General features: G+C 32.8%; 1 long non-coding RNA gene across 2 annotated transcripts; it reads left to right on the top strand.

The window, feature by feature from the left end:
- Positions 1-1,218: 1,218 nt before the first annotated feature.
- On the top strand, positions 1,219-6,871 carry LOC118035318 (uncharacterized). Of its 2 annotated transcripts, none has more exons than XR_004685172.2 (3): positions 1,219-1,790; positions 3,074-3,130; positions 6,091-6,871. It is a non-coding gene; the product is annotated as an uncharacterized lncRNA (long non-coding RNA). The 2 variants fall into 2 exon arrangements; XR_012170948.1 differs by lacking the exon at positions 6,091-6,871 and adding an exon at positions 3,807-4,941.
- Positions 6,872-7,318: the final 447 nt, after the last annotated feature.

Here is a 7,318-nt window from a genome sequence, read left to right on the forward strand (position 1 = left end):
TAGCTTCATGCGAAAGAATATTTCATTGGATTTTCATTCAAAACTAGATTAAGTATATGACATAGAATTCGGACTAATCAAGATTTCATGCTTTGATTGAGCATTTGATAAGAAATATATATAATTGAGAGATAAGAAAGGACTATATATCGGTAACTCCTTCTCTCTTAAATGGCTTTCATGCTTTGACAAATCCACTTGTATGCAATTGCTCATTATATTCAACCTTGTCTACGAAATTATACAGAAGCAGTTAAGCTCCCATTCTTTTAAATGAAAGTTTTTTCAAACTTGTATACATCACCACTTTTCTATATTGAAGTTTTTTAATTACTAATATTGTTTCAGACAAATTGCTATAATGTTGTCTTTATTTAGGGGAAATTCTTATTATTGTGTATTTTTTCTTGACTATTGGTGTGAAACCCTGGAAATTTATAATTTAAATATGTAGACGTGTAAACCCTCATGTAAACATAAGGCTGAAAGTGGTAATATTTCAATGAGTGATGAAAACCAAGATTTGAAATAATAGATAAATAATGATATATAATGAAAGAGATGACCTCTACAAAATGAATTTTGGTTTAGAAATTCATAAGGACAGAGAAACTGGTAACGTGTTTTGATGGATAAAATAATGAGAAAAATAACAAAATATTTTAGAAAATAAGTGAGGTAATAAAGAATGCATTATAATAAATGATAGTGCAATGAAAAAGGATAGGACTGAAGGTGCAAGCACCGATTAAAAATCAGTGATGTTATTTTGAAATGGTAATAAGCCCGATAAATAAATAAAGGTCGAAATCCTAAAATAAATACATTTCAAAATAATAAAATGACCGTAAAAGTTTAGAAGGATAATTGATATGCTTTTTGTTTGTGAAGATTGAACAAGAAAAATCTAGATTGTTTATGAAAAGTCATGAACTGAACAAGTTTATATTAGGAAGCAGAATTCTCAATCTAATGATAGGATCGGGATGAAATTTTACATGAATTCTATTAATATGTTTTCTTACATTGGTTAAATATCTCATCTCAATCGGAGTTTGGTAAAGACTAACGATTTAAGCAGAAATAAACCAGATAGTTTACATGAAAAATAAAATAAAATACATAAAGGCATGAATGAGGGATAAAATTGTAATTATATAAAAAAGGTGCCAATAAAACTGCAAAGGCCACCAGTTAAAAAAAAAAAAGAAGAAGAAGAGAAAAACGGATAGAGAGAGAGCTGCAGATTTTGGAGTAAAACCCATATTACTCCGGTGGCCATATATCAGGATTCCACCGTTGGATCAAGCTGTGTTTTGGATAGGTTTTGCTTCTTACACGTATCTACGAACTGACCGGAGGGATTGAAAGGGTCTTACTCCATTTGACAGAAATCATCATCGGAAATGTCCTGCAAAACAAAAAAAGAAATGCACCTGCAGGGAAGTTTGGTCGCCGGCCGATGTATCTCTCTACCACCGTTGGATCAAGCTACGTTTTTTATATGTGGTTTTTATTACACGTATCTACGAAATTACCGGAGAGATTGAAAGGAACTTCCTCCATTTGACAGAAATCATCATCGGAAATTTCCTGAAAAACAAAAAAAGAAATGCACCTGCAGGGAAGTTTGGTCGCCGGCCGATATCTCTCTCTTCCACCGTTCGATCATGCTACGTTTTGGATATGTGGTGCGCCTAGATGTGTCCTTCATTATGAACGGAGGAGATCGGAAACGCATTCTCCGGCAAGGTTTCGTGCATGTTGAACAGTAGCTCGTCCATTTTCAGGTAAGCTCGGTTTTATGCAGATCTAGAGAGATCTAACCGTTGGATCATTATGATGTTGAGATATAGTATGCACAACTATATGATATGTGGTCTGACCGTTGGGTTTAGAACAATAATAAGAATTTGATGACTTATTGCCTTTTGAATCTATTACTAGTTTTGGCAAAATGTAGCAAGCTTGATTAAATACATGTTTTGATGAAATGAGAATTGTGTGGATGTAGGTTTTATGGAAGATGTAACGGTAAAATATGTTCTAGTTATTAGTATTATTATAGATTAATTGTGTATTCTTTATATGAGGTGAAGTATGATTATTGTGTAGGAATAGTAAAGAACATCGCTATATGAACATGTTGATTGAATACAAAGCTAACTTGTTGGTTGTGTGGATATAAATGGGGTGGAACCATGAAGAAATTAAAATGAAAGAAATATGGAAAATAAAACATATTTAAAGCTAGCCATAAGTATTTTTGGCAAATTGATTAGTTAATGAAGATTGTCATGGATTCCAACTAATAGGGTGAAATTGTTGTTATGATAATGATCTAAGAATATTAATTGTTAAGGTTTGCCGCATATGTTTAATCGCACGAGGAGAGAGCGAAAGAAAATGAATAGTTCATCATTTTGTTGTATTAATAATAATATTAGGAGAAATCCCAAAAGGAATGAGTTTCTTTATTTTTGGTCTAATCTTTGCTATATTGTAAAGGTAGGGAAATTGTTGAATGTTTTGCTTTAGAATTGGTTTGAATTTGTGATTTAATGATGCCAAATGACCTTGGATGACAATAAAAATAAGTTGGAAGTTGAAAAGGATTCCCAAGAAATGAAAATCCTCGTTGCCCAAAATTTTAGCTATAAAGGAGAGGCTATTATGATTGTTGATTTTGAGCCTTAAAACAAAATAATTTGGAGTTGGTTTCTTCATAAAATTTGTATTTCCATGTTTTAGCCTTTCATAAAGATACATCACGCCTAAAACTGAGTTTTTACAGCTTTAGTTAGGATTAAGACAGTAGATAGTGTTCTGGGTTGGTTAAGCTAAATTGATTGGAATCAGACAATTTTTAATCTTTGCTTGGAATTTGTTGTTGAGTGATGGTTTTGATAACAAAATAATAAGAATGAATATAAACATGAAAATGAGTAAGAGTATGAGATCTTAAAGAAAATTCCTTGTGATTGGTTTGAGAATACTAATTGAATGAGAATAAAATGAAGATGTGATGTTGGTTGTATTGTTGATAAAAAAAATTGAATCCTTGGTGGTACAGGGAAAGCTGTGGGGATTGGACAATTGCATGGAGTGGCAGCACGTGCACCTATTCTAGGTAGGTGACTTGCACCTTTCTTTTTTTTCATACGTTGAATATTGAAATACTTTAATATGATTATTATCGTATTGTTAGAATCGATATTAGATTGTCAAACGCTTAAATGTTGACTAAAGGTTGATTAGCTTCGGCTAATGGCATCCGAATGGATGACCGGGATGAAGGACTGATTAGCTTCGGCTAATGGCATCCAGATGGATGACCAGAACAAATGAATGATTAGCTTCGGCTAACCGGGACGAACAATTGATTAGCTTTGGCTAATGGCATCCGAAAGGATGGCCGGGACGAGCGATTGATTAGCTTCGGCTAATGGCATCCGAAAGGATGCCCGGGACGAGCGATTGATTAGCTTCGGCTAATGGCATCCGAAAGGATGACCGGGATGAGCGATTGATTAAGTTGGCTAATGGCATCCGAAGTGGATGATCGGGGTGAGTGAACAGTTATCCTCAGCAAATAATTCCTTAAGAGGATAGCCGGGTTTAAGATTATGGTTGATTGCAAAATAAATAAAATAAAATTGGTGCATCTATATGTACTACTAGTTGTTTATACCAAGTACATGACGATATTATAAATGTTAATGCTTCATTTAACTGCCAGACCGTTAGTTACCATTATTAGTATTCTTAAGTATTTGCATTCTCTTAAATGTTTTGTACTGCTGCAGGGACATCACACCAACGAGATGTCTATGAAACCCGATACATGGGAACCTACTTTTGCAAGGAATCATGTAGATGCATTCTAAATCATAATGTATTTTGTATGAATCAATGTACTGAATGTATAACTAGAGGCTGGGTAATTCGTATGGAATTGCCAGATGTACTGGTAACCAAAAAAGGTTAACCAAATATGTGGGTAATTATATGAAATTACTAGAATTATTGGCAATTGAGATGAGTTAGCCAGATAGTTAAGTTTTGAAAAGATTATGTGAATTAATTGATTGAAGTTAGAAGTTGTAAATTCTAAATGTTATGAGTAAAATAATTAATATATGACTAAGATTTTGAGTAAATTAATTAATGTGGTTATTGGGTAGACACAATGATTTGGAGATTGGAGGGGAATTGATATATAATTAATTACCATAGTGTTGGTGGCTAAGGATACATTACAGTGATACTTAACACCATAATGATGGTGGCTAAGGGCATAAATTGATACTTGGCACTGTAATGAGGGTGACCAAGGTTATGTGAAGGATGCTTAGTGACCGCAGTGTCGATAACTAAGATTGTGTGCAAATGATACTTGGCAACCGTGGTTACAATGCATATGATGTTAATAAGAAAAATGAAAGGGATTCGATACGAATGGAAGAATCAAATGGCATGGATTAGCTACCAGGTTTGGATTGCTAATGGTATCGAAGAGGTTTTATCGGTGCTAGTATATTTTAAATTGATTAGTCTAGCCCAATATTAGAAGACTAATGATATTAATAAGATTTATTAGTTTCGATAATTACCTTCCAGCAACAAATTTAGAAAAGGAAAAAAAAATATTGATTAATTATTCCAAAAGAATGAGATAAGCTAATGATATCAAGAGAGGGATATCATGGTATCAAGTGAAAATTGATTTATAAGGAGATGGTATTCGCAAACCGTTGAGTTGTGTTGAGATTTCCAAGATGGAATTATTCATGACAAATGAGATAGGATATTAGATGGATATTGGTAATAGATGGAAAATATATGTTGTAAAAGAGGTTTATGCCTAATTATATATATTAAAAGAAATTCCATAGAGATTATTGTCTGCCATTGTTATTGCTTGTTACTATCTTTTATATTTATGTGTACATGTTAATTTCTATCTTCAGGTCCACCAGGGTCGCGTCAAGGGTAATACTAGTTTAGTTATCTTTTGCTTTTGACCATGTAAATTAAAAGACTTATCTCTTAAAACTTGATATGTAATATAAATCCATAAATTTGAATGTATTTCTTTAATCTAATGGTTGAAACTCTTAGTACCTTTTTGACCATGCATGTTTACAGTTGAAATTGAATCTTTTATTTGAACTGCATTATATGATGTTATTGAATAAGATGTGTTGTGTTGATGAGAATGAGTTGGGTTGAGGCCCAGGATGATTGGGTCATGATTTTGAGTTATAAGATGTGAGTTATTAGAAGTGTAAACAGGGTATATGTCGATAACTTGGGACCTACCGGTACAGGGGAGACTCTGCCGAAATTTTGATGGAAATTTTGGTGGAACTTGTATATATATATATAAAAAAAAAATTACCTGAAATTTTCCAATATATTGCGAAAAAGAATGTAGAAAAATCAGGGTCGTTACAATTGGACACTTTTAATATGGTTTGATGTGTATTATTGATTTTGAGGTGATTTGAGTATTTGTGGTGAATTATGAGTTTATTATTAGATTGTGATTGTTTTTTGGACATTAAACATTGTTGCATGAATTATGGTTGGGTTTGTGTTAATTCCTTTGAATTAATACACAGTTTGAACAAAGCTTGTGAAATTAATAAGATTCGTGTGGAATTTTGGTATTACTCATTTCAAGTTGATGAACAATATTTTGTTTTGAATTAATATATTGGTTAAAATAGCCTTGATAAAAATAATTTATTTGTGTTTTACTAAACACGATCTTTGTCCATTTTCAAAATCTTTAGAAGATCATCTTGCAATTAATTTTCAGTTCCCTATATTTTCCAACCATCACGTATTTAATATTTGAAATTATGACTTGCACACGAGACGCTTCTTCGATGTTATATGAATCATTTTACCTTTTACAAAAACAACAAAACAAATCTCTTCTTTCAAAAATACAATTTTATTTTAAATAACATATGACCAAGTGATGCAACCATATTATTCGATAGTTTCACCCACATTTAACTAGTGTTTTGCCTATGTTTTATATATAAAATGCCTTGATATTCTTTGTTTTATGTTTTGAAGGCACTTTTGGATGAAAGATGCAAAAAGGAGTAAATTGAAGGTAATTGGCAGATTTGACGTTCAGTCGATGTTTTGTGCAGAACGTGAGCTCTAAATGTTGAAATGAAGTGATTCCAGTGGCATTAAAAAGCTAACATCCATACCTTTCTGGAAATCTAAGGCAAGATAATAAAATAAGGAAGAGCATGGAAATCACAGCTTTCAAAGTCAAATCTCGCAATCTGCCAGTGTTGACCTTCGGTCAGTCCGACTTGAATATCTAGAGTTACAAAAGTCCAATTGATGCAAACTCAATTGTTTTGGATTCCTGACTCAAAGGCCTATAAACGCTCCAAATTTCAGCCAAAAACGATGTCATATGAGGGAGATATGAGTTTTCAAAGATGAAAACTGAATTCTGCCAGCAAACAGGTTTCGTGAAGAAACGAGTCCAGATTACGTTTCGAAGCATCTAAACCGACATCCAAGTTTTTATTTCAACAATGTAGCTCCTCTAAGTCAAAGCTTGAAGATTTCATGCAAAGTTATTTCTCCTTTTTTAGGAAAATAGTTATTGAACTACTTAAATGTAAATTGTCTACTTAAGGGAGGACTATTTTGTAAAATAGAGATTAGGGTTTCCTAGCGTATAAAAAGAATGAGAGAAGAGAAGGGGGGCAGCCACTCAAGAGGAGAAAAACGCCCCCCTACTCTAAGAAACCCTAAATCATGCATTCTTCCATCTTTTTGATTAGTTGTTCAATAAACATGCAAGGCTAAACTCATTTTCTTGGTTGCAAGGACACGGAAACCTTCGGATTTCAAGAACTGTGAGATCTATTCTTCCTTTTCTTTTCAGTTTATATGATGAATATGTTTGTTCTCCTATGCTTATTTTTCCTATGATTGTTTATTTTAATTGCTAGAGCGGACTCTAAGTTATTATTATAGACAATTTATTGCTAAGTTTGATATCAAAACCGGAGTTGTTGTATATGAACTTGTGAAGCAACTGAGTTTAATAATTGTAGCGGATCTACGTTATTAATCTTAGGGAGAACATTCGATCAAAGCAACATAAGCAGACAACTTAGTTGTTAAGATAATGAATTTATCTAGATCTTAAGGCTGCCATTGGATTAAATCATTAGTGCGGACACTGTGATTATTTGTTGGTTAGGGTTAGTTATATGGTGGATCCGTTAATTAACCAACGTTAAGAAAAGATAAAAATTCAGAATATAAACTG

The sequence above is a fragment of the Populus alba genome, chromosome 10 (assembly GCF_005239225.2).
Source record: "Populus alba chromosome 10, ASM523922v2, whole genome shotgun sequence".
In the NCBI taxonomy this organism is placed as follows: domain Eukaryota; kingdom Viridiplantae; phylum Streptophyta; class Magnoliopsida; order Malpighiales; family Salicaceae; genus Populus; species Populus alba.